The 24,482-nt window shown below is 45.5% G+C and overlaps 1 protein-coding gene across 7 annotated transcripts in view; it reads right to left on the reverse strand.

Annotated features, from left to right (window-relative positions):
• MBNL2 (muscleblind like splicing regulator 2) overlaps nt 1–21,396 on the reverse strand; it is a 169,091-nt gene extending 147,695 nt beyond the window's left edge. For 3 of the 7 annotated variants that reach the window (XM_018056428.1, XM_013968356.2, XM_018056425.1), the window contains exon 1: nt 21,159–21,396. The gene's annotated coding sequence lies outside the window, so the exon portion shown is untranslated. The remainder of the gene's footprint in view (nt 1–21,158) is intronic. The other 4 variants (XM_018056429.1, XM_018056427.1, XM_018056432.1 and 1 more) reach the window with 3 other exon arrangements.

Below are 24,482 nucleotides of genomic sequence, written 5' to 3' on the forward strand. Positions count from 1 at the left end.
CTTGTGAAAATACTTCTGCTGTTGATGGCTTCTCAGTGGGAAAAAAAATGGACATGTGACATTGAGCCTTCCAACATAGGCAACTAGGTCACTACATCCAGGAAGGAAGGAGCATGTGGTTGCAGGAAACACCTTGGAGAAATCTTTGCTTATTTATTCTCCAAGCAACAAAGGACCATCCTTTCCTCAGGGACCAGAGGACCAGAATGGACTGGCAGCTGTTAGGAGTATATCAGGGTCTCAGAGGAAATTCATTTGCTCATTCATTCATTCATTCCAAAAGTGTAAGTTCAGGAGTTTGGTTCCCATGTGAGCCAGTTACCTTCTGTCTAAATGACCTAACAGCAACCTGAGTGGGGACAAAATCACCTTTATCTTTGCTGAAACATCTCAAAGCACAGGCGATCAGGAAGCTGGGCTAAGAGCTCCATTTTCATACACACATGGTATGAAAGTTCTCGAAAGTGGCCCAGTCCTCCTGTTTTCAAAGCAAAAACATTTCTTTAGTCCACAGTAACATGCTCCAGTGTCTTACCATCCCTATCAAATGTAAGTCTTCCCCAAAAGTCTGGTTATAGTATTATTCTGTAGAATATAAAGCCTTCTTGCATTTTGCTGAGAAAACAGTGAACTCTTGGTGAGTGATAGCAAGACTTGGAGAAACTGTACAAAGAGTCATGGTGAAGCCCTCCTCTTTCCGGAATTGTGTAGAGGGTCTGTAGCATTCACTGGGGATTAGTCCCCCACCAGCTTCATGTTCACCCAGAGAAATATACCCAAATATTCTGCACTGAGTGTTTATTCTGTGCAGTAGAGAATAAACCCAGTTCTCTATGTGTGTAATCTATAACACTACCCATTGCCCCGAGAAGTGGAAAAGACTACCCTCATTTCAAAGATGAGAAAACAGATTCAAACACATTTTTTAATTTGCCTGAAGTTGTGCATTTAGTCTGTGATCTACCCAGAATATGAACACAGGGCTTGAATTCTCTCTTAACCTCTGGGCCAGGAGGTCTCTTTCTCATTTGTGTACAAATCACTCTGTCGTCTTGCAATAAATGCTGATTCCTGGGTCCCAACTCAGACGTCCCAAGTCGGAATCTCATTGGCTGAGGCCTAGGAATCTGTCATCTGTTCTTTTAGCAAACTTCCCAAGAGTTTGTGCAGCCAGTGAAACCAGCATTTGCAGTAACCGGTGAGGGATTTTGAGATGCGCTTGGAAAGAACAACCTCTTTCTTCATGGACAGAGTTGGGTGAGGCAGTCCATGTGGTTACAGAAATATGACCTTGTCCCAATGGCTATAAGAGCTCATTTTGGCCTGGACTGTGGGCATGTTTATCTTTGACTTAGTTTTCAAGTGGCCCTCAAGGGCGAATAAATAGGCCAATCCATTTTGTGAGACGTGCTGTACATTCTGTGCAGCTGAATGTAATCAGAAGGCTCTGTCCTACAGCAATTAAGCAACTGAGACTTATTTTAAAAGTTAGGGTGCTCCAGATAACTCCCTGGTTGATGCATCTCACCCTTGGTCTCTCTCTGTTGCCTTCATCAGTAACACTTCTTCTCTGATGTTTAAATGAAAAAAAAAAAAAAAGAGAGCTCTGGCTGAAGGGGTCAAGGTTTAGCTGGCCCCTCTTCAGTACTAAAAGACAATTTCATACAAATGTGCACAGTCTCTGGTTGGCGGGGGGAGAAATGAATTCTCTGTGTGTCTGTGATAGAAACTTATGGGTATATTTGGGTGCATGATGGGCTACACATTTCTGTAAGTAAGACTCGTGGTTAATAATCATCTCTAGAAAGGCCTGTCTAAGTTATAAAATATTTCACTGGATTGTGTCCCACATTTATTGAACACCTACTTCTTACCAGACATGGGTTTCAACTGCATGGAGGTTGCTCAAATAAGGAGGCTTTAAAAATACTCCACATGTGAACATCTCTACTGACAGACTGTGATCTTGAAAAAGAGTTCTAGGCCCATGAATTATCTATTTGCTGAACCCAGTGAGATAAAGGAAACAGCTAAGAAGAACGAGTAAATAACAAAGAAACAACAAATAACATCGGCGGGGCACTTTAGAAAGCAGTGGCGGCCACTGTATTTTAGTTAAGCCTTCAGTGATGCAAGGCTCATCTTTAATTAATAATTGGGGATCGATGCAGTGTGTTGGCATCACCCCACGATGGTTGCCTTGAATAGAGTAAGATTCATTTCAAGGCAAAGGTCTCTCAGAGTCTCCCAGGAGAAGCATTTAAACCTCAGCTTATATCTACCTTCCTTCAAACATATCTGATGATTTCCCCCTTTCCTGTTACAGCAGGATCAGACCTGTTTCTACACATTTTCAAACACTATTATTCCCTGGTGGTCTCAGCCTGTCTATCCACGGCAGTCTCCTCCGGCTTCAAGGCACACCAGGTGCCATCTGCCCTCCCAGCCCACCTTTCCGCAAACAGACACCCTCTTATCTTAACCCTGTCTCCCCTCTGCTTACTTCATCTCTCTTTCGGCTGCTCTAAATTCCCCACACCCCCTCCCTGGATGTTTTAACCTTCTGCTCTTCTGCTTCCTTGCTGATCAGCTGCCCGGTCACCGCACTCCAAAAATGCCTCCTGTGGCATCTGCCTCAGTTTTCAGCTTTCCTGAACTTTGTTTAGGATCTGGCATTATCTTCCATTATCATCTGGTCTCAGGAAACAGTGATCCACATTCATACTCTTATCACTGTGTTGAGTTAGTCGCTCAGTCATGTCTGACTTTGCAACCCCGTGGACTGTAGCCTGCCAGACTCCTCTGTCCATGGGATTCTCCAGGCAACAATATGGAGTGGGTAGCCATTCCCCTTTCCAGGGGATCTTCCCAACCCAGGGATCAAACCAGGGTCTCCTGCACTGCAGGCAGATTCTTTACCATCTGAGCCACCAGGGAAGCCTTGCTATCACTGCTATCACTGATCAGCGTTATTTCTAGGGCAGAGTGAACATCGCAATCTCTTCTCACAGACCTAAAGGCAACTGGAGATGTCCAGAGGCCCACACACCTGTCCCAAGGAGTACCTGTCCTCTGAAATGCTCTTCACGTTGGACTTCTTTGCCTGCGGGAGTGTGTCTAGGAAATCCCCTCAACCGTAAGCATTCCCCAAGCCTGTGCTGTCAGCCACGTTCTAGATCACGCTTGCTTCCTTAGGGAATCTCAACTCCTTTTATGAGCCCAGGTATGACTCCTCCGTGGATGAGCCTCAAATGCACACTGAGCTCTGCAATCCACGACCTACACTTCCACGAGGACACTGCAGTTTCACTTCAATCTTCCAATGACCCAGAACAATCTCCTTCCCTCCCCACTCCTTCTGCGAGGCTCTCATTGGCATCATGAAGGTTCCCGCGACCTCAGTTCATGGATTCCCTGCTTCTCCCTCGGCTTCCGCGAGTCCTGCCCACCGTCTTAGGACGCTGCCCCTGTATCTGGGCATCACTTCCCACCAAGTCTCACTGCCACCATTCCAGATTGCCCCTCCAAGACTCTTGGGTGTCTACAGTGCTAGCTCTAAGCTGTGCTCACAGAATTATCCCCCTCAAGCAGGGCCTTACCCCATCACTCACCTGCTCACAAATAGATGATGGCTCTCTGCCACACTCTGAATAAAGTTCAGACTCCACAGTGTGCATTCAGGGTCCTTCAAACATTTTAGCTGTGCCCCCATGAGTACTTCCTGGACTCTGCCTCCTACTCCGTGGACACCGGCCTGGGTGCTCCCTGAATGCATGCACCATGGTCTGGCCCTTCCTTCATATGCCCAGTAGAAGCTGTCTCCTCCAGGAAGCCTTCCCTGACTCACTTGGACAACAGCTAATCTCCTGGAAAGGCATCTTATACCTCCCATGTGGCATGGATTACCTTCACCGTGATGATTTATTTCTGTATCTTATGTGTTATTCTAGAGCATAAATTCCACGAGAGGAAAGGAAATGAGGAACACCGAAGATCTTGACCTTACACACAGAATTCTTTTTCTCTGTAAATTTTTCTGTCACCAAGAAAACTTCACTCAGTAAAACACATTTGCCCTGGCCCAACAGATTAAGACTAAATTAACAGTGATCCGCTCTCTCTCCCCCTGACACTGGGGGTTTCACGGTGTGCAGGGTACTTCTGGTTACCTTGTTTCGCCAGGTCATCACAAAAGCCCCGAGATGTGGCCTGGTGATCTTGATTTATGCCAACCAGGAGACCAAAGTTCCAAGTGACCTGGTAACTCCTGTTCATCCTAATTAAGTAAGGGAACACAGGATTCTGACTCATGTTAACAATCCGCAAGCTCTAGATCCTGGCTACCCTCAGCCACCCTTATTTATCTTTTGAGACTTGCACTCCCTTGAAAGGGCAAAGGACACTGTCATCTGTGGTCTCCAGGGTGTCCCTTTCTTCCACTAGTCTTGACAAACAAATAAGATTTTTTTTAAAGGCCTTGAAGCACAACTTTCATGTGTTTGTAAAAAAAAGTAAAAACAGGGAGAGAAAAGTAGATGTTATGTGCACCGTGACAAAGTGGTCTTTTGATTACGATTTCCATCATGATTATCATCATTATTATTCACTGAGGATTTCAAGTTTGCATTTGAAGTAGTAACTTCCACTGGCCAAGGAGTAAGACATTATATGGCTTCATGGTCTTGTTATCAGTGGAGATGGAGCCCCATCTCGGAAGTTCAGAAATTTACGAGAGAAACTGCTAAGGAGGGGAGTGTGTGTTAGTTGCTCAGTCATGTCTAACTCTTTGTGACCCTATGGACTGTAGCCTGCCAGGTTCCTCTGTCCATGGGATTCTCCAGGCAAGAATACTGGAGTGGGTTGCCGTTCCCTTTTCCAGGGGATCTTCCTGACCCACGGATCGAACCCAGATCTCCTGCATTACAGGCAGATTCTTTACCATCTGAGCCACCAGGGAAGCCCAAGGTGGGGAGACATGAGTGGAAATAAAAGAAGGAAATAGGGGGACCTTCTGACTAGTTCTCCCTTTAGAACAGGGCCAGGCAACCAGCTACATTTAAAACTTTCTTCCTGAAGGCAGGAAAGACCAAAAGACCGCACCCCTTCTCCTAAGTGTCCAGCTTGCTGGCTTTCCATCAGCTGAGCACCCTGGATAATGCACACCCAGACTGAGCAATAACTCCCAGCAGGACCCCGGATACTCCTCTGGCTTCCCTTCCCATCATACCTTTCTTTCCACAAAGGGTGAGCCCTCTCCCTCGCTAGTCCCGTCTAACTAGCTGGCTACAGCTGAAGTCAACCCTTCGACTGTTCTGGTCAGGACAGTGCGTGTTATTTGAGAAACCTTTTAATGGGGACTTCCCTGGCGATTCAGTGGCTAAGACTCCGCTCTCCCAGTGCAGGGGGACCAGGTCCATTCCCTGGTCAGGGAATTCGATTCCACATGCTGCAACTAAAAAGGTCTCACGTGCTGCAATGAAGATTAAAGAACCCACGTGTTGCAACTAAGACCTGGTGCAGCCAAATAAATAAATACTTTAAAGAAAAGAGAGAGAGAGAAACCTTTTCTGGCAGCAACTGCCATTTCAAAGCAGAAAAAAAAAAAAAGTGTGTGTGAGGGAGTAATTTTGTGTGTAGGAGAAAAGTGTTTCTAATTTTCAATCCTGAAAATGTGAGGGGAAGAAGGAAGATGTGAAGGAGGGAAATAAGTCGGTAGATGCAGCCTCTCTGCTTTCCCCATTAGAGGCTGGACGCCTTCCAGCGACATGCCATTTTGAGAAAGGAAGCACACAGCATCGCCCGTCCCTACCTGCTGGGGCAGGTCGGCTCCCCCTTCTCAAGCCTCTGGATTCATGGCTAGGCCTCTGATCATTATTTCCTAGCACAATGTTCACTGGAAGCCTGATACTGTATTGAACATATGGTTTTCATTTTTTTTTCCAGTTTTGAAGCAGAGAACAAGATGGAGAGTGTCACAAACCTAACTCCAGGATTTGCTGGTTCTGCCAAACTGTGTAAGGGGAAACTAACTCCAGGCTGATGCCCGTCCTGTGCTGGAAGCTTCGGGAAGCCTGGGAGGACCCACTGACCGCGGACTGATGACCTGATAAAGTATGCGGGCCATGTCAGAGCTTCTCGGTGACTTTCTGCACTAAAGTAAAGGATCAGAACTTCAAATAAAAATCCGCAGCCGCAGAACAATTAACTCAAGACCCAACACGTATCTGGCTAAGGGGATGGATATTAACTTGAGAATCCGTGATGTCTGAATTGCAACCTTCCCCAGCCTCACATCTTGAGCGGTTGGCCCGTCGGTGTAGCCAAAAATCACCCCTCCCCTCAAAATGAATTTCTCTGATCAATTATTTAGTGTGGTCTGGGTTATACAACATCAGCTTCACCCTGAGGGGGAACAAATTTCATGCTCCCTCATGGCCAGCTGGAAAATTTGCAGTTTCAATTAAAAAGGCAAATTTTCAGTGTGGCAAAGACGGTTGGCTGAGTTTAAAGGACATTAATGAAACTAGTAGTTAAAAAAAAAAAAGCAACGTTGTGATGGAGTAGGAACCCAGGGACCTCAGGTTAAATATCAACCTGGGACTTTTCCTAAGAAAAACTGGCAGGCTTATCTCCCCTCAAGTTTTAAAGTCTTAGAACAGGCCCTCTTTGGGCTTTCTCTAGATGAAGCCTGGTCAGTTCATCGGGAAAATGGTTTGCCAATCTCCCCCCTTCTCTTTATTTGCTTAGGGCGGTCCTGAGTAGGCCTGGGCAGAACAGAGGGAGAAAATCCTTCCCGGTTTCTCCTGCTTTAGGAAGGAGGGCGGGTTAGTGCAGCCTGCTGTTGATGGGAGCTGGGATTAATTAGTTCCTTCGGTGACCTTGGCATCTACTGAAGGCTGAGTGTGTGTCTAAGCCGCTAAGGACTGTGCTGAGAGCTGCAGAGAAACTTGGGAGGGCTCGGAGCCACTGCTGAAACGATCACCTTTCTGTTGTGCCAAAGACAAACACAGCAAAACACAATCCCAAACCAGGTACTTTACCTCTGAAAAGTGCCTTAGTGTGGTGTTCAAACTGCGTATGTATCATTCATTCTATCATCTATCAATCAATCTAGATCTATCTATCTATATATATACACTAATCTATAGCTATTTGTATATACATTTATCTATATTTTTCTCTACCTATCTCTTCTGTGTATATAAATATTAATCTATATCTATAACTGTCCATCTATATATAGTACCCTAAATCTATATCTATCTGTATCTGTATCTTTATTAATCTATACCTAGATTAATATGTGTGTGTGTGTGCGTGCGCACGTGCATGCTTAGTTGCTCAGCTGGGACCCCATGGACTGTGTCCCACCAGACTCCTTTGTTCATGGGATTCTCCAGGCAAGAAAACTGGAGTGGGTTGTCATTTCTTCTCCAGGAGATCTTCCCGACCCAGTGATTGAACCTCAGTCTCCAGCACTGCAGGCAGATTCTTTACTGTCTGAGCCACCAGAGAAGCCCCATCTAGATTAATAGATGTGATGTATTATATAGATGGACTTCCCTGGTGGCTCAGACGGTAAAGCATCTGTCTACAATGTGAGAGACCGGGGTTCGAGCCCTGGGTTGGGAAGATCCCCTGGAGAAGGAAATGGCAATCCACTCCAGTAATATGAGTGTATTATCTATATATTAATCTAAATCTATCATCTATCTCTTATCTATATCTATTTATCAATCATTGTATGGGTAGTTTTGCAGGTCAACACCCAGGAACTCGCCTGTTATTTCAGGAGGTGCCTAAAGCCTCCCATTGGAACGGAATTCAATTTTCAATCATTCCATGCCACTGGGGAAGCTGCCTGTCCCTCCCCCATGTTGCCCCTACCCATCAGTTTTTCCCCACTGCACTCAGGCCTGAACAGAGCCTGAGGGAACATGGAGAACCCCACCCCTTCCTCTCCTACAGCTGGTTCAAGGTTCAAGTATAACAGCGATAAGGGTCACCAGTGTGACAAAACTGCCAGAAACACTGCAAGTCTTAGGTTGCATAAATAAAAGTATCATTTCCTGAAAATAACCGGGGGTGCTAACTGCTCCTATCGGAGGAACCTTGCTTGTTGTCTTTAAATACATGAAGGGGCTCGCCTGCTGACGGGGTATTTGACTCTCTGGGGGCATCCCAAAGGCCTGAACACGGCCTGAGCAGTGGAGGGCTTGGGGAGTCACATTGCATTTCAGTACAGGGAAGATATTTTATAATGAAATGTTGTGGTCTGCACGCATCATGGGGTCGTGATTGTCGAGATGGACAAGCAGCAGTCGGGCAGCACCATGGTGGAGGGTAGACAGGAATCCCGCCAACTTCTTCCAACGGGGCATCCCCACTGCTTTTCATCTGACGTTTGTGGGTTCTGTCAGTTGGGAGGTTCTCAGAATCGGGGGGAGTTGTGCAAAGCTGGTCCACCGACTCTCACCTGTCTCCCTTCCGCTCCGCCTTCCGATACCTGAGCACCCAGAGGAACAAAGACGCGGTGGAAGCAACAGGTCACAGAAAGCGAAGAGTTAAAAAGAGGGCAAAGCTCTGCGTGGGTCCCACAGCCCCAGAGGCTGCCAGTCCCTTTGATCCTGCCTCTTAATTGCAGCTTAGTTGCAACAGGGGACTTTGAAGAAAAGAAACAAGGAAACTCTGGAGATAGGGTTTGTTTTGTTTCCTGAGGGGATGGTCTTTGTGGTGGCTGCCAGGAAGCTGATACTGCAGGGTTCAAATGAGGGGCTTCCTGAGGTGGTAAATAAACCACCCTTTCCCCCAGGTGAAAGCCAGGTGTGACCAGAACCCCAGAGACTTGGGGCCTCCGTGTGCCATTGAGTGGGGATGCCAGGTACAACCTTGGCAGAGAGAAGAGGCCACGGGTCCGCTCAGGAGCCCGCTGAGCAAGAGAGGAGAGCCTGCCACGTGAGGATGGTCAGGAGCCGCAGCCAGAGAGGAGGGCCACGCGTCCTTGCTGGAGAACGGGTGACCGTGTGAGTGGGACAGTCCTGCCTGGGAACGGAGACACTGATGGACAGGCAAAGGGTCTTCCAGGTCCTCAGAGCACCACTGATTCAAGCGACATGAACCTGGGTGAACTCCGGGGGATGGTGAGGAACATCCATGGGGTCGCAAAGAGCCGGGCACGACTTGGCAACTGAACAACAAGAAAATCCGGGTGGTAAAGCCGTGACAACACAAAGCATCTCACTTCTCTACAGGCCTCGCCACTGCTCGTGATCCACTGCCAGCGTCTAGAGGGCACCTCGGCCGAGGCCTTTCCTTAAGCGTCTTCCTCTGCGCATGCGCACGCAGACACGGCGGAAGCTCGGCGGGAGGCAGAGGGCCACTCTTGACAGCGCGTCCCGGGGACGACGCTCCAGCGTCCTGGGTGATTTCCCAGGCCCTCCGTGAGGAGGAATTCGCGGCTAATGCTGAACTCATGCCCGAGTAGCCTGCCAGGACTTGCTTGTTTGCCTGTTACTTAACCGTTTAGTGAATTCTGCTAACGGTTCATGCAAACGTGAGAGAAATTTTTCTAAAGCAAATCCCTTTTTTGTTGCTACCCCACCCCCCACCCCGAGGAAGCGCCGTCAGAAAAGGCCTGGGTGTTTTGGAGACGCGCCAACTGGACTCTCGGCCTTGCTCTGTCGCTTGTTTGTGTGTGACCTTGGCAAAGAACTCAGCCTCCTGGGACTTCATTCTCTTCATAAAAAGGTTTAACTGACTTGATAAACATAAAGCTCTTAGCAGAGGGCTTAGCATATAGTAGGCACTCAATAAACTCAATAAAGACTTGGTGCCTTTTGGCCCTAAAAGGTTATTGCGTAAATTAAAAATGCATAAAAGTACTGGCCATCTGTGTGTGGACTAAATGGGCAGTTGGGCAGGGCAGACTTCCGCTAAATCAGGTTAGCGGGACTCCTGGCCCAGGAAAGAGGAGGCCCTAGGCTGAACAAACAGAAAAATGAAGCCCTCAAGGGCAGGAAAGAAAGACGGACAGGAAACAAGACCTCAGACTGTCCACGGTTAGGCCTGGATGTTCACTGAAGCCACCACCTAAGACAGCTGCCATCTCACTTAATGTTTTTACTCATTGCACACAACTTCAGAACTAGCATTTTTTAAATGTGATGTTAATTGCACATTACATTTCCTCTATACCCTTTCTGTTCTTTGGAGGAAGAACCAGCATTATCTTAAGGGAAATGCTGAGCTGCTCAGGGGTCCCCAGACTGATCCACTGAGGCTGTCAGAGCTCCAGGCTCCAGCTCTGACCACCATCAAGAGGAAAAAGTCTACGGCTGATTTTGAACACGGATATTTGGTAGGAAAAAAATAATCTCTGGAGCAGACGTGTAAACAGACACGCCAGCCTTCCCTGGAGGCGGTGAGAAGTCTCCTAGGGAACTGGTGAGAGTCTGTGTCCACAAAGAAGAGACAGCCATTGCGGGCACAGGGGCCATCCACAGACATTGGCTGCTGTGACCACAGAGATGCTAGAAACGCCGAAAGGCCATCTTCACAGCCTGGACCACAGCAGCATCGTGGCCAGCCTTGTGGGACAGACTCAACCTTAGCTCCAGTCTGAGCTTGGGCAGCCTGGAAAGGCCTCCTGTGTGGAGAAGGCAGGTCCTGGCCCTCAGCCCTGCAGAGGCTCCATGAAAACCGTCTCAGACTCAGAAATCCACCACTGTCGGCGTTTATGCCAGCAAAGTGCTCTAGAGCCTTTGCGACAAGCAAGGAAGGTCATCTTCCTCACCTGGCACTTTGTTAGGCATGCAGAATCTCGATTCCCACCCTGGATCGACTGGATCAGACTCTTATCGTTTCACTTTAGATCCCCAAGGAAATGCTGTGCACATGAAGGTCTGAGGGGTGCTGCTCTGGCTTCCTCACCGTGGGCACGTGGGTACCGTCTCATTTTCTTCAAAGTAGTCCTTATGGCTGATTCAACTGAGACCTTGGAGCCAAGAATGAATGGACCCTGGGTCTTCGACAACAGGGAGCCTAGTGTCCAGTGGTATCTCCAATCACTCTGGAATTACTGTCCTAACCAATTAGACCCTCAAAATGTATATTTTGAGATACAGATGCATACATGTTGATAATTGTTGGTTTTAAATGCTTTCTTTTGATTATTAGTGAAGACTCACTCTTTAAATATTCAAGTATTTGTGCATGTGTGTGTGTATGTTGCTTTTGTTGCTCAGTTGCTAACTAAGCTAAAGAGTGTATGACTCTTTGCAACCCCATCAACTGCAGCACGCTAGGCTTCCCTGTCCTTCACTCTCTCCCTGAGTTTGCTCAAATTCATGTCCATTGAGTTGCTGATGCTATCTAACTATCTCAGCCCAATGTGAAGAGCTGAGTCATTGGAAAAGACCCCGATGCTGGGAAAGATCGAAGGCAAGGGTGAGAAGAGGGTGGCAGAGGATGATATATATGAGATATGATATATATGAGATATGATATATATGTGTGTGTGTGTGTGTGTGTGTGTGTATATACATATAACAGGAGATTCTCTCTATCCATCTGGTGTTCTATCACTCTCACCACGGCAGTGAACTGATATTTGCCTCCAGGAGGACCATGGCCTGAGCACTCACGTCAGAGAGGATAACTATGGCAGGATAATGTGCCGAGAGCCATGGAGGCTGTGTGTAACAGGCATATGCTTAACAGTCTTGGTGACTCATTTTTGATAGACGGTTTTGCTCCTTTGTGGGTGCTTGTTTTCGTGGTTCTTTGCTACCTGTTACTCTCTTCTGGGCCCTGGCAGCCTCCCCAAGGCTCATCCTTGGTCATCGGCCTGCCTCCGCTGATGCTCCCTTCTTCCTGGACGTGGTGAGCACTCCTGGCCTCCACAATGGCTTCCATACAGGCGTGTCTTAGTTTACATTTGCAGCCTGGTACCTGAGCTTTTCCCCATTTTACATTGTCAGATGTCTATGGATGACCCACTTGGGTGACCCATCATTAGCTAAAACACCATGGTCAGGACTCAAAACTCATCCTCTCTCCCTCTCCTGACCCCATTCCCACTGACTGGCCCCCTTTCCCATCTATCCCCATTTGCTGTTAGGATCCCACAGATATTTCTCCTGCCAGAAACTCCAATGTCGTTTTGGCTCTTCTAAGCTCTCACCAGTCTCTATTTTTCCTTCAAGACACCGTTTAGATTTGCCCTTTCTCCTCCATTCTCCCACTGCCATTCTAATCCAACTCCTTTACCACATGACGTCTGGAATATTGCAGAAGTCTTCTGGCCCGTGGCATCACTTGTTATAAATTTTCTACCCTCTGACCTGATCTTATAAGCTCAGTTCAATCCTTATAAAGCATTAGATGTGATGTTAACAAAAATGAAACTCCTCCACATGGCTCTTTGAAAAGTGAAAGTGAAAATGTTAGTCACTCAGCTGTGTCCAACTCTTTGTGACCCCATGGACTGTAGCCCATCAGGTTCCTGTGTCCATGGAATTCTCCCGGCAAGAATACTGGAGTGGGTTGCCATTCCCTTTCCAGGTCTCCTGCCTTGCAGGTAAATTCTTTACCATCTGAGTCACCACAGGGCTCTTTAGTTCTTCCATATTCTGATTTTCCCTGACTCCATCTAAACCAATTTCTGGGTGGGAGGAATTGTGAGATTGGGATTGACATATATATATTTTATTGATACTACGTATAAAGTAGACAACTAGTAATTAGCCTCCAATTAAAATAAATAAATTTATATTTAAAAAAAGGAGACAACTAATGAGAACCTACTGTGTAGCACAGGGAACTCTATTCAATGCTCTGTGTTGACCTAAATGGGAAGGAAATCTAAAAAAGAGTGCATATATGTTTCAGTTCAGTTCAGTCGCTCAGTCGTGTCAGACTCTTTGCGATCCCATGAATCGCAGCACGCCAGGCCTCCCTGTCCATCACCAACTCCCAGAGTTCACTCAGACTCACGTCCATCGAGTCAGTGATGCCATCCAGCCATCTCATCCTCTGTCGTCCCCTTCTCCTCCTGCCCCCAATCCCTCCCAGCATCAGAGTCTTTTCCAATGAGTCAACTCTTTGCGGGAGGTGGCCAAAGTACTGGAGTTTCAGCTTTAGCATCATTCCTTCCAAAGAACACCCAGGGCTGATCTCCTTCAGGATGGACTGGCTGGATCTCCTCGCATATATGTATAGACATAGCTGATTCACTTTGCTGCACAGCAGAAACACAACACGGTAAAGCAACTACACTCCAATAAAAACAGTCAAAAAATAAACTTATTTCCCCTACTCCTCAGTATTTAATCCCTGTTCTTCAAAGTCCAGTTCTACACTGGCCCTCACACGAAGCTGTTCCTCCTTGAGATAATCTTCCTTCCTGTAATTCTGACTACTGCCCACTCTAAACTTTTTGGATCACGTCCCGCTGGTGGCGCTAGTGGTAAAGAACCCATGTGCCAATGCAGGAGACACAAGAGACGTGGGTTCGATCCTTGGGTTGGGAAGATCGCCTGGAGGAAAGCATGGCAACCCATTCCAGTATTCTTGCCTGGAGAATTCCATGGACAGAGGAGCCTGGTGTGCTACAGTCCATGGGGTCACAGAGTTGGACAGGACTGAAACGACTTAGCATCCAAGCATGCCACCCCATCAGAAAAATACTTCTCTGCAGGAACAACCATCATAAGGTTATTTACTTTTTAAAAATGTTATACTTGCATAATAATATTAATATGTTACATACATTATGAAACATACATGGAAATTGACATTTTAAAAGGATGAGCTAAATAATATATAAGATGCTAAGTTCAACTGTTTCTTTTCCTCACCTAGTGAATGATCTGACCCTAGGCTTGGGGAGTAGACATCTCATTTTAGAAACTCTGATCTAGACAAAGTACATCTATTCAGAGCCTCTTCTCCTTGAAGTATCATCTACTTCTCCAGCCCCAAAGCAGTTCTACATTTCTGAACTCCCAGAAAATTTAAAATTATAAGTAGTAAATCATTGATATAATATATACATCACCAATACTTTTTAGTTGATTAATTGGAGCTTGCATCTGAGATGCCAGAAATTTATAGATTTTTGCAAACAATTCCATATCTTAATTAAAAACACACTATCTTCCCCAAAATTACTTGGGTTGGGCTCTAGTCCACATCACAACATCCACTGCAAGAAAACTCCAAGTCAGACTGCAGTGTAATTTCATTTAAAGACTATTTTATCTCATTAAATATTGTTTGCTCAGATCCCCATAGTTTTGAAGATCAACTTTTCCATTTTTTGGTTAGTGAGATTTTTAACACATAGCTTAACCTCAATTAACTGAAAACTCAAATTCGGTTTTTAATTTATAAGATGGGGACAAAAGGGGACAAAAGGCCATTAAAAGATATGACAAGCATAAAAACAGAAATGATACATGACGTAAGATACTGCTAGTATTATCATACCCAGTATTTAGGTATCATAATGTAAACTATGTAAAGTATATCTGAGATTTCTAAAACAATAAACCTTCTTTCACCTTGAGCTTTCATTTCTTTCTGCAAATTATTTTTATCTTCTCAATCTTAACTGCTCAGATGAAAAAACATAGTGCTCTCTCTCTATAGGACTCAGAGGTACGATCGGGTCTGAGTTTAAATCTTGGCTCCATCAAATACTAGCTGTGGGCTCAATGGTGTGTTACAGAACCTTTCGGAACTTCTACTGGTCAGCGTTAACTTTGCAGTTCATGCATGCGTGCCAAATCACTTCAGCTGTGTCTGACTCTGTGACACCGTGGACTGTAGCATGCCAGGCTCCTCTGTCCATGGGGATTCTCCAGGCAAGAATACTGGGTGGGTTGCCATTTCCTCCTCCAGGGAATCTTCCCAGCCCAGGGACCAAATACACATCTCTTAGGTCTCCTGCATTGGCAGGTGGGTTCTTACTGGTGCCACCTGGGAAGCCCTAACTTTGTGGGGATAACATTAATCCGTGGACTTCCTTTAAGGTTCAAAATACCCAAGATATGTGTGTAAAACAGCTTATAACACTTGCCACTAAAATATTAATTTCTGCCCCCACCCCTCTAACAGGCTTAAGAGAACTCAAAGAGATGTTCTCATAGAAAAATGGAATACTTTGAATTTTGGTTTCATTGCTGACTTTGGTTCTTCCCTGACCTGTAAGCCATTTACAATGATTTTGTGAATTTTATGTTCTAGAACACCTTCCTGCCAGTCATAGCCAGGCTTGCGCTGCTACTGTGTGGCTGGGTTGGGGCGTGCAGCCAGGGTAGGGTTTTTTTCCCTGATGCCTTCTAAGCAGTCAGAGCTGGATAAACGAAGCCAGCCATCCGCCCCTCCTGTTCCGTGGCCACACCTGGCTGCCTACTGTACTAGTTATAAATGCCCTTGTCTGTGAAAGCATCTGAGGACAGGAGAAAGAGACGTGCACACACGTTCCAGGGGCACTTGTAAGTTTTTCCTGTTCTTCAAAATTCACATCAATTAAGCACTGAAAAAAAAAAATCAGTGAATAAAAGTTTAAAAAATCTGGTTTATAACTCATCTCTGCCAGAAGCTTTACCTAGCATGTCCCTACAGGAGTGCTCTAATTTTAGGCTCCCAGTTTCTAAACCTAGATTTGAACTGTCAATTGAGATAAAGTCTGTGAAAGACCTTCGTAGAAGGTACGGAACTGTACATAGGCTAACCATTCTTCTGAAGGTATCTGCGTGCTGATCTATGTGGCTCAGTGCTAAAGAATCCAATGCAGGAGAGGCAGGAGATGCAGGTCTGATCCCTGGATCGGGAAGATTCCCCTAGAGAAGGAAATGGCAACCCACTTCAATCCTCTTGCCTGGGAAATCCCATGGACAGAGGAGCCTGGCAGGCTACAGTCAATGGGGTTGCAAAGAGTCAGACACGACTGAGCGACTGAGAACTATTTTTATCTTGTTTGTAAATGTCTTGTTTCCCAGTGAGGATGGGCTGCATGCTGCTCAGGCCCGTGGACCTGCACTCTCTTTGGTGTCTCCTGATTCTTCCTGCTGTCCTCTGAGGTGGCTGAGTTGGTAAAAATCCACCTGCAATGCAGGAGACCCTGGTTCGATTCCTGGGGTCGGGAAGATCCGCTGGAGAAGGGATAGGCTACCCACTCCAGTATTCTTGGACCTTCCTTGTGGCTCAGCTGGTAAAGAATCCGCTGCAATGTGGGAGACCTGGGTTTGATCCCTGGGCTGGGAAGATCCCCTGGAGAAAGGAAAGGCTCCCGACTTGAGTATTCTGGTCTGGAGAATTCCATGGGGTCGCAAAGAGTCAGACATCACTGAGCAACTTCCACTTTTACTTCCCCAAAGATTTTCTGTGGCATCCAGCTTGCCTCAATGCTCCTAGACCTTAGAACCTGCCGATGTGCCTGCCAGGACCCACTGCTAAAAAGAATTCTTGAGGCTCACTTACACTCTCTTCTTCTAGCTCTTCCCAAACTGGGTTCCTTCCCTCACAGCTTGTCAGTGCCCAGAGAATTCACATTAATTTTGATGTTAGGGTGAAAAACAAAATAAAACCAAAATTTTGTGTTTAAAAAGGAAATTGATTTTACAGGGTAGGGGTTATGGAATTTTAACTCTCCAGGGTCAGGAATCAGGTTTCCTGGCTGGTATGGTGACAGTGAGATCTCAGCCACCCTGAGGCTCAGAAGTGTGGGAGAGGGGCTAGGATTTCCTCTGGTTGATTGACGGTTGAGGCTTTCAGATGACGAGCCCATGTTCCCCAGTCGTTTCGGGGCTGACTCTCAGCTTGCTGAGACTCAGGCGATTGCTCTCAGTGGCCTAGTATTTTGGATTTGAACGGCAGCATTCTTGTATGCCTGTTCCTCATCTTGCCTTATTATGTGTTATTTAAACAATATTATGCTGAGAAATACAGCAGAAGTGAATAAATTACAGATATTTAAAACTCAAAATTTCTTCTCTTAATCCTCCCCCAAACACCAAAACTGTCTCAAAACCTACAATTAACGTCTGATGGTTAACAATGTGAAATTAACATTACCCAATAAAGTTATTATTAAAGTCTTTGAAACTTACAATTTTGCATCGCTTCTTTCTGTCCTGTATTTTGCACCTACTCAGAGGCAGGTATTAAGTAATTGACTTGTTCTAACGAAACAGCAAAAGCCAGAGGAGCCAAGAGGTGTTTAATAAACACTTGTTGACTGATTGATGGAACAAACCGACCCAGGATCTCGGAGACAATGCATTCTTTGTCTGTGTACTAAGGGAACATCGGTGGGTCCATTTTTATTATCAAGCATTTCTGCCACATTGAAGGGAGCAAGCCAGCCAAAATCTTAACCATCAGCAACGTGGCTCCTGCTCGCAGAAGAAACCCTCTGGTTTCTTTCACACCTGTGTTCACTCTCAGCAACAGAGCCGGGCCCAGCTTCTGCTCAACAATGCTGAGCTATGGAGGCACACGCCTGACGCAAACCAGCCATGACGCCACCCTGGGCTTCTCACCATGAATATCATCACAGCCACAAGTAACCGCTTGCACATTAAAAAAAAAAAAAATCCAACAAAAAACAAACAAAAGAAACAACTACATTGAGTAACAATACTGGAGAAAAAAAAAACAGTACTGCAACTAATTTACAAAGCCCCACTAAGTCTTCCTGCCTCCTTCTTCTGCAAGAGAGCAGAGCATGAAGTACCAAGTTTCCTGTTCCACAGGTGCACATCTGTGCCCACCTGGTTCATTTCAGAAAGGATGCGAGGGCATGTTACATCTTTACGTCCCTTCACAGCCACTTCTCTTTCTTTGCTGGGCCTCCAGGTTGGGCTCAGGCAGGTTTTACAAGAGGTCAGTGTCCTGGCCCCTGTGCTGCTCTGCCCCCCAGCTCTGCGCTCATCTGGCCTGATGTTGGACATCCAGCTTTCTGGGTACTTTGCTATAGGCTGACACTGGTGCCTCCCACCTCCCACCTTTCCACAACACCCCTTACCCACACAAACCCACCCACCTGCTCCCCAGAGAAGGCAGCTTTCTCTGCCTGATACGACAACCGCAATGGCTTGTGACCCACCAGCTCTTCTGCGCTGTACCTGGAGCTTCTCAAGACCCCAAACTCTGTTTTTAAAACCAACATGCCCTGCAGGCATCCCACCTCTTCAGTAATCAGCATCCTTTACCACTTCCCATGGGAGCCACCTCCTTCTATGTTGATGATATGTTTTGTCATTTTGGAAAATGTAAACAAACCAGTACGTCTTCCCATTTTTTTTTTTTTTAGTCTAGTTGACTTACAATACCCATCTTTTCTTGTTATCGGCAGGAAGAAAGGAAGAGAATACACGCAAGCATGAGCCTCATCGGTCCCCCATAAGGAATTCTCTTCAACCCAATACCTAAAACCTCTCTCTTCTCCCAGTTCTTGCTTGGAATCGTGAGTACCTGATCTCGAGTCTCTATGGCACGCCCCGAGCGGGACTGGCTGGTAGCCATGTGATATTGATTTGTTTTTACCATAGCAACAGCAAATTAAAACAACTAGCAGGCAGAAGGCAGGCTGTTAACCAGGGACGCTACACAACCAGTAGATTTCACAAGCGTATTTTTCTCCCCTCCTCTCATTTTCTCTCTTACTCACTTCACTTGCACACATTTCATACCCAAGTCAAAGCAAAAAGAGCACTAAATGCTTTGGGTACTACAAGGCCTGTGTCTGAAAGGATCTGGTTTGCATAGCTTCTAGTAATATTGCACAAGATCAAAGGAGAACACGCACACAAGTGACACTCTGATTTTCTTGGAAATCGTATGTCGTGGTCTGAGGATGAATATCCCTAGAAAATTTACGTGAACATGACGTAGAGTGAAGGGTTCTGTATCCATGACTATGTATCCTAACACCGTAAGGCATTTCCCACAGTTTCATTCATAGGGTGGTTTTATCCCTTTTAACTAGCTCACTGTGTCAAGAGACAAACAACTTTTTTTTTTTTTTTTTGATGCAAGGTCAAGGTCTCTCAAAATGCTAGAAGTATAAAGCAAAGTGTAGCAAGTATTAATCAATTCTATTAAGGGAGAGAAAAAACTGAGATGGTGCTTGTTAGAGGCTACACAACCCAAGCAGTCCTAAAGAGGGTGCAAACTAGGGCCGGGAACTCCCCAGAACTCCAGGCTGTTCTGATGGAAATTCTTTCCCCTAAAGGCTCCCTATTAAAAACTAACTGTCCCTGGATCGCTGTGACCAAGGCTGCCACTTGTGACATGGGGCGAAGAGCCTGCCGTGCCGGACTGCCCTTCCCTGGGTCCATCGACACGAGGGCATGGTGATCTTTCTACCAGAGGAGCTGTTCCCACCATCACTGCCAGCCGTGAACTTGGTGGCATAGCCTGGGTCCTAAAGAGTGGCCCCGGGGGAAGCTGGCAACGGGGCCCCTGGGTGGTGATGTCCACCCAGGTGCCAAGAGACAGACTGCGCTGAGGGGACCGAGGCCTGAAGCAGGGCCAGTCCACTCCCCGCCACAGCCAGAGCCCTGCAGAAAAACGACCTGCCCGACGTGAGGAGGCAGGTAGGAGAAGATGCCCTATTTCTGCTGGAGAATCGGCTCGGGTTTTAGAAAGGATGGGAAAATGAAGACATAACTCAAGACCTGCCAAGGAAGAGTCCGAACGTTCCTAGCCAGGACATAAAGAAATATTCCTCTCCATGAGCTTGAATAAAAGAACACACAGCAGAAAATAGTTGGGAGATGACGTCAGAAGTTCTGGGCGAGTGTCCTGCACTTCTCCTTGAAAGTAAAAACAGTGGGTCTAGAAGAATCTACGTGGCAATGCCCTTATTTAAATGAGGACTTCCACTGCTCAGACAAGCTGGCTGAAGAAACTTCATCTTATTTAGAGGCTCTAAGAACCTCTTTATTATTATTATTATTTTTACTTTATTATCCTCACAATGCACATATTACTCAATCAACAAATAGCTTTCCACTTAACCTTTGTCTTTTTCAAAGGCCAGCGGTGTTTCTTGAAGAACATTCACCATGGTAGTGGTTAGGCTAGTCAGATTTTTTTTTTCCCTTCGCTTCAGTGCTTGCTAACTATTCTAAAAATGTTACACATTTATTGTAAACATATGCTTCCGAGGCCTAACAAAAAAGCACAGTTTCCTCATGCCTGGCAGAAATTTAAAACGGAAAAGGGCAGAAAGAATTCTTTAACAAATATATCCTTTCCTTCTCTTGGGCCAAGTGTGTTAAAAATAAATCTTCTCCATCATTTCTCACTGCTGCTTCTCGGCAAGAAAGTTGATATGGTTCGGCACAGTGAAAACACAGCTTTAAAAAGCTAGCCTGCCCTCATTAAATTATTCTGCTGGCTGTGTGTTCTCATTAAAAATGCATAAAGATCAGATAATTGCAGTAAGCATTATTAACCCAGCTTTACTTTTGAATATAATGGTTCCACTTTTAAGCTGGAAACAAAGGCTCAGACATGCCAGAAAAAGAAATGTAAACATTGAGCTACAGTATCGAAAACTTGTCAGAAAGCTACCTCTAGCTGGCTTGTTAAAATGTGCTTTTGAAACTCAATTAAAAGCCATGGCACTGGAGAGCTAGGTAGGTCCCTAATATCCCATAAGTCGATGTATTTTTTCTTTAAAAAACATTTCATCGATAATTATTTACCAGGAAGTTTTTTTCGCCCCCCCTTAATCACGAGTCTGTTTTCAAATCTTAGGATCAACGCAAACTTTATTTATTCGGGAGCTAACTATGGCAGTCTGAAAAAAATTTTTTCTAGAACCAGAAAAGAAGAAGGCCCCCAAGAATTCAAATGGTTTCTGTTGAGTAATCAATGGTCCTATTCTTTGAAATAAAAACTCGTTTTATGCTTCACCCCAAACAGGCGGCAGAGATTCACGCTTGGCCATTTCTTTTTTTTTTTTCAAATCAAAACGTTACGTAAAACTCCAGGGTCCCCCCCTGCAAGGATTTCATTTGAATTAGTGGAACCCGGTTTCCCTGGCTTCCTGAAGCAACACACACGGAATGCAGCACACTGCAGCAAACTCTTCAAACATTCGGGGGAAAAAAAAAGGAGAGGCGGGGGGACGATTTCCCTACCTTGTTTAGCTCTGTCTCTCCTTCTCTGTTACAGTAACCCCAGGAACATCTGGTAGAATCAAGCGGCCGCGGTTTCTTCGCTGCATCCTGAGGAAGAAATTTCCATGTAAATAGTTCTCATTCCCTGCTTATTGTACTCTGGGAGCCGTCTGCCGTATCTGGAAAATTTTGCCTTCAGATGATGAAGCAAAGACAGTCTAAACTCTGTTGCTGTAAGCTGCAGCCCTTCCTTCCGACAAATCCCTCCCCGCCGCGGGCAGCCAATCGCCAGCCAGCTCGTCAGCGCTGCTCGTCTGAACCGGGCCCTCATAGGATGACTGACACAGCAACACAGCACTTGCGGTGTGTGAAAACAGTGCATCCATACTGAAGAAAGAGGAATTTCCCTCTCGGAAGAAAGCAGTCAGAGCCCCCAGACAAAGTGGCACATCATTGGCAGAACAGAGAGAGGGGGTAGCTCCCCGAGAACACCCTTTAAGCCTAGCCAGCCCAGAGCCCTCGGTGGCACTGTCAATACTTTGGAAAACACAAAACTCGGGCAGATTCAGGAGACCTCCAGGTTGTCCATGAAACTGAAGTCGTTATCCTATTGGACAAAGCATCTATCTATCTATCTATCTATCTATCTATCTATCTATCTATCTATCTATCTATCTATCTATCTATCTATCTGTCTGTCTGTCTATCTGTCTGTCTGTCTTTAAAGGCAAACAATTCCATGTCTGCCATGGAAATGAATACACCTTGCAAAACATTTGCATCTGGTTTTCACTAGTCAGGAGGAACGTGTTAACCCAAGTGCATAGTCAAAGTCAAAACAGGCTTGTGTTCCGAACACAGTTTTCCTGTATAACATCTGTTATAGCCGTGGTTACTTACTGGAGCTCATATACCTTTTCTCCAAGTTTTCAGGCTCCTGGGGACCTTCAATTAAGGAATTCTGAACAATGGAATTGATATCTCTGCTTCACCCTTGGCAGGCCCCCTGAGAGGATTAGGTGTGCTGTCACCTGACTCTAAGGTTCCTCACCACTTGACAAATACCGTGCACTGGTCCAGATCGTCATTAATGAAGCAACCATTAACCAGAGGATGTTTACTGTTGAAAACACTTGTCACGTGATCCTAGGAGCGCCATCAGGTGCAACCCCACAAAGGACAATGTGGAGGTGCTGAAGTTCCCTGAGATAAAGCAAAACAGGAACAGAAAGGTTAGTAAGTTTATTTATCTTCCCCAGTCAATGTTACTCTGTTTATATATATATATACATGTGGTGTTTAGAAAACACAAAAAGCACACATTTTCCTTCCACTAAACACAACATTTTGAATTTTTGGGGAAAACTTGTGTTATGATTACAAAGCTAGACCAAGGCAGGAACAAAGCCCCATGATTACAAAGCTGGACCAAGGCAGGAACAAAGTCTGAAAGGTTGAATCCTTGGCGCTATTGTTTATAAGTGATTGTTCGCTGCATCTGTAATGAAGTGACAGATGGAGTGGAATGTAATGGTTTCTTTTGATTTTATCAATTTCATTTAAAAATCGCTATTTCATAATGGTTTGTAGGTTGTTTCTTTTAATAGAATACCGTAGTTTATTCCCCTCGAATCTTATACTTATCGTTTCATTCCAGTGTAAATCCATCATATACATAACTTGCAGGCTATCATCTACTATAATTTTCCTAGAAATTTAAATGATCTCTGTAGTTGAACAGGTAAACCACTATTTTTAAATATCCTTAGTATCATGCTGCATGTAAATGGAATATCACAGGTTTATGGATATCCCCCTCCTGACCCCCATCTGATTATGACTTTAAAACTATCTTTCCTTTGATTCCAATCCTCAAAGTTTAGTCTTCTTTGACTCATTCTTCTATTTTCATTCAGTGAAACTAAATCTGGTTGGTTTTTTTCCTTCTAGCTAGTTCACAACTCTGACCTATTACCCAGCTAATACAAATGCTAATAATCTAGCTTCTGAGATTCAAGCCTGCCCATGTTCACACTCCCCAGTTGCCAGACAGGTTTTCCAAAGTCATGTGGTGTCATGTTCCTTTCATAGTCAAGTCTTCTCTCTATAAAATCCAAATGACTGACTTTCAAGGTCCTTCATAATCTGGGCCCTCCCTTTCTACCCAACTTTTTCTGAGCTGTTTTTCTAAGTACTTTCTGGTGGCGTCATGCCTGAGTCTCCATGGCTCCTAAAACCCATCTACAGATCTGACTCCCCAGAGCTTCACTCAACAAAATCTCCCCCAACCTTTAGACCTCTGCTTGAATCCTCTTTCTTCTCTGATGGTTTCTCTGCTCACATTGTCTTCTCTGATGTTCTCCTGTAAAAGCAATCTGCGCTGTTGCTATACCAGACCATTATATCCTTAGTGATGAGCTGACCTTTCCATCTCAGAAAGCTTGGCTTGATAGTATATTAATTGTTACTGTATGTAAAGTGTCTATACCATGGCTGGCACATGATTAACACTAACTGACGGTTCTTCTTATCTTAATTTCTATATTGTTCATTGCATGTAGCAAGATGCCATGCACAAACTTGCTGACTTCATTATTAGTATCTCAAGATTTGATATCATGTCCATACAATTGCACCAGCCAAGAATCTGGCAGTCATTCTTGACCCTCCTCTCCCCGACCATTATATGGAATCTATCATCAAAGCTTGTCAAGTTTCAGTAAGTCAGTTCAGTTGCTCAGTCATATCCGACTCTTTGCGACCCCATGGACTGCAGCACTCCAGGCTTCCCTGTCCATCAGCAACTCCCGGAGCTTGCTCAAACCCATGTCCATTGAGTCGGTGATGCCATCCAACCATCTCATCCTCTGTTGCCCCCTTCTCCTCCCGCCTTCAAGCTTTCCCAGCATCAGGGTCTTTGCCGATGAGTCAGTTCTTCGCATCAAGTGGCCAAAGGATTGGAGCTTCAGCTTAATTGTCAAGTTCAGCACCTAAATGTTGTGAAATGTTTCACCCTGCTCCATCTCCACCAGTGCAACTTTGTCCCAGCGCTCAGTGTTCTTCATCATGACTAGTGGAATAGCCTCTTAGCGGGTATCCTGCATATATTCTTAATCCCTTCAATCCCTTTGACTCACATCAGCTAGAATAAGAATTTTGGAGAAGGCAATGGAACCCCACTCCAGTACTCTTGCCTGGAAAATCCCATGGACGGAGGAGCCTGGTGGGCTGCAGTCCATGGGGTCGCTAAGAGTCGGACACGACTGAGCAACTTCATTTTCACTTTTCACTTTCATGCGTTGGAGAAGGAAATGGCAAACCCACTCCAGTGTTCTTGCCTGGAGA

The sequence above is a fragment of the Capra hircus genome, chromosome 12 (genome assembly GCF_001704415.2).
Source record: "Capra hircus breed San Clemente chromosome 12, ASM170441v1, whole genome shotgun sequence".
Classification (NCBI taxonomy): Eukaryota; Metazoa; Chordata; class Mammalia; order Artiodactyla; family Bovidae; genus Capra; species Capra hircus.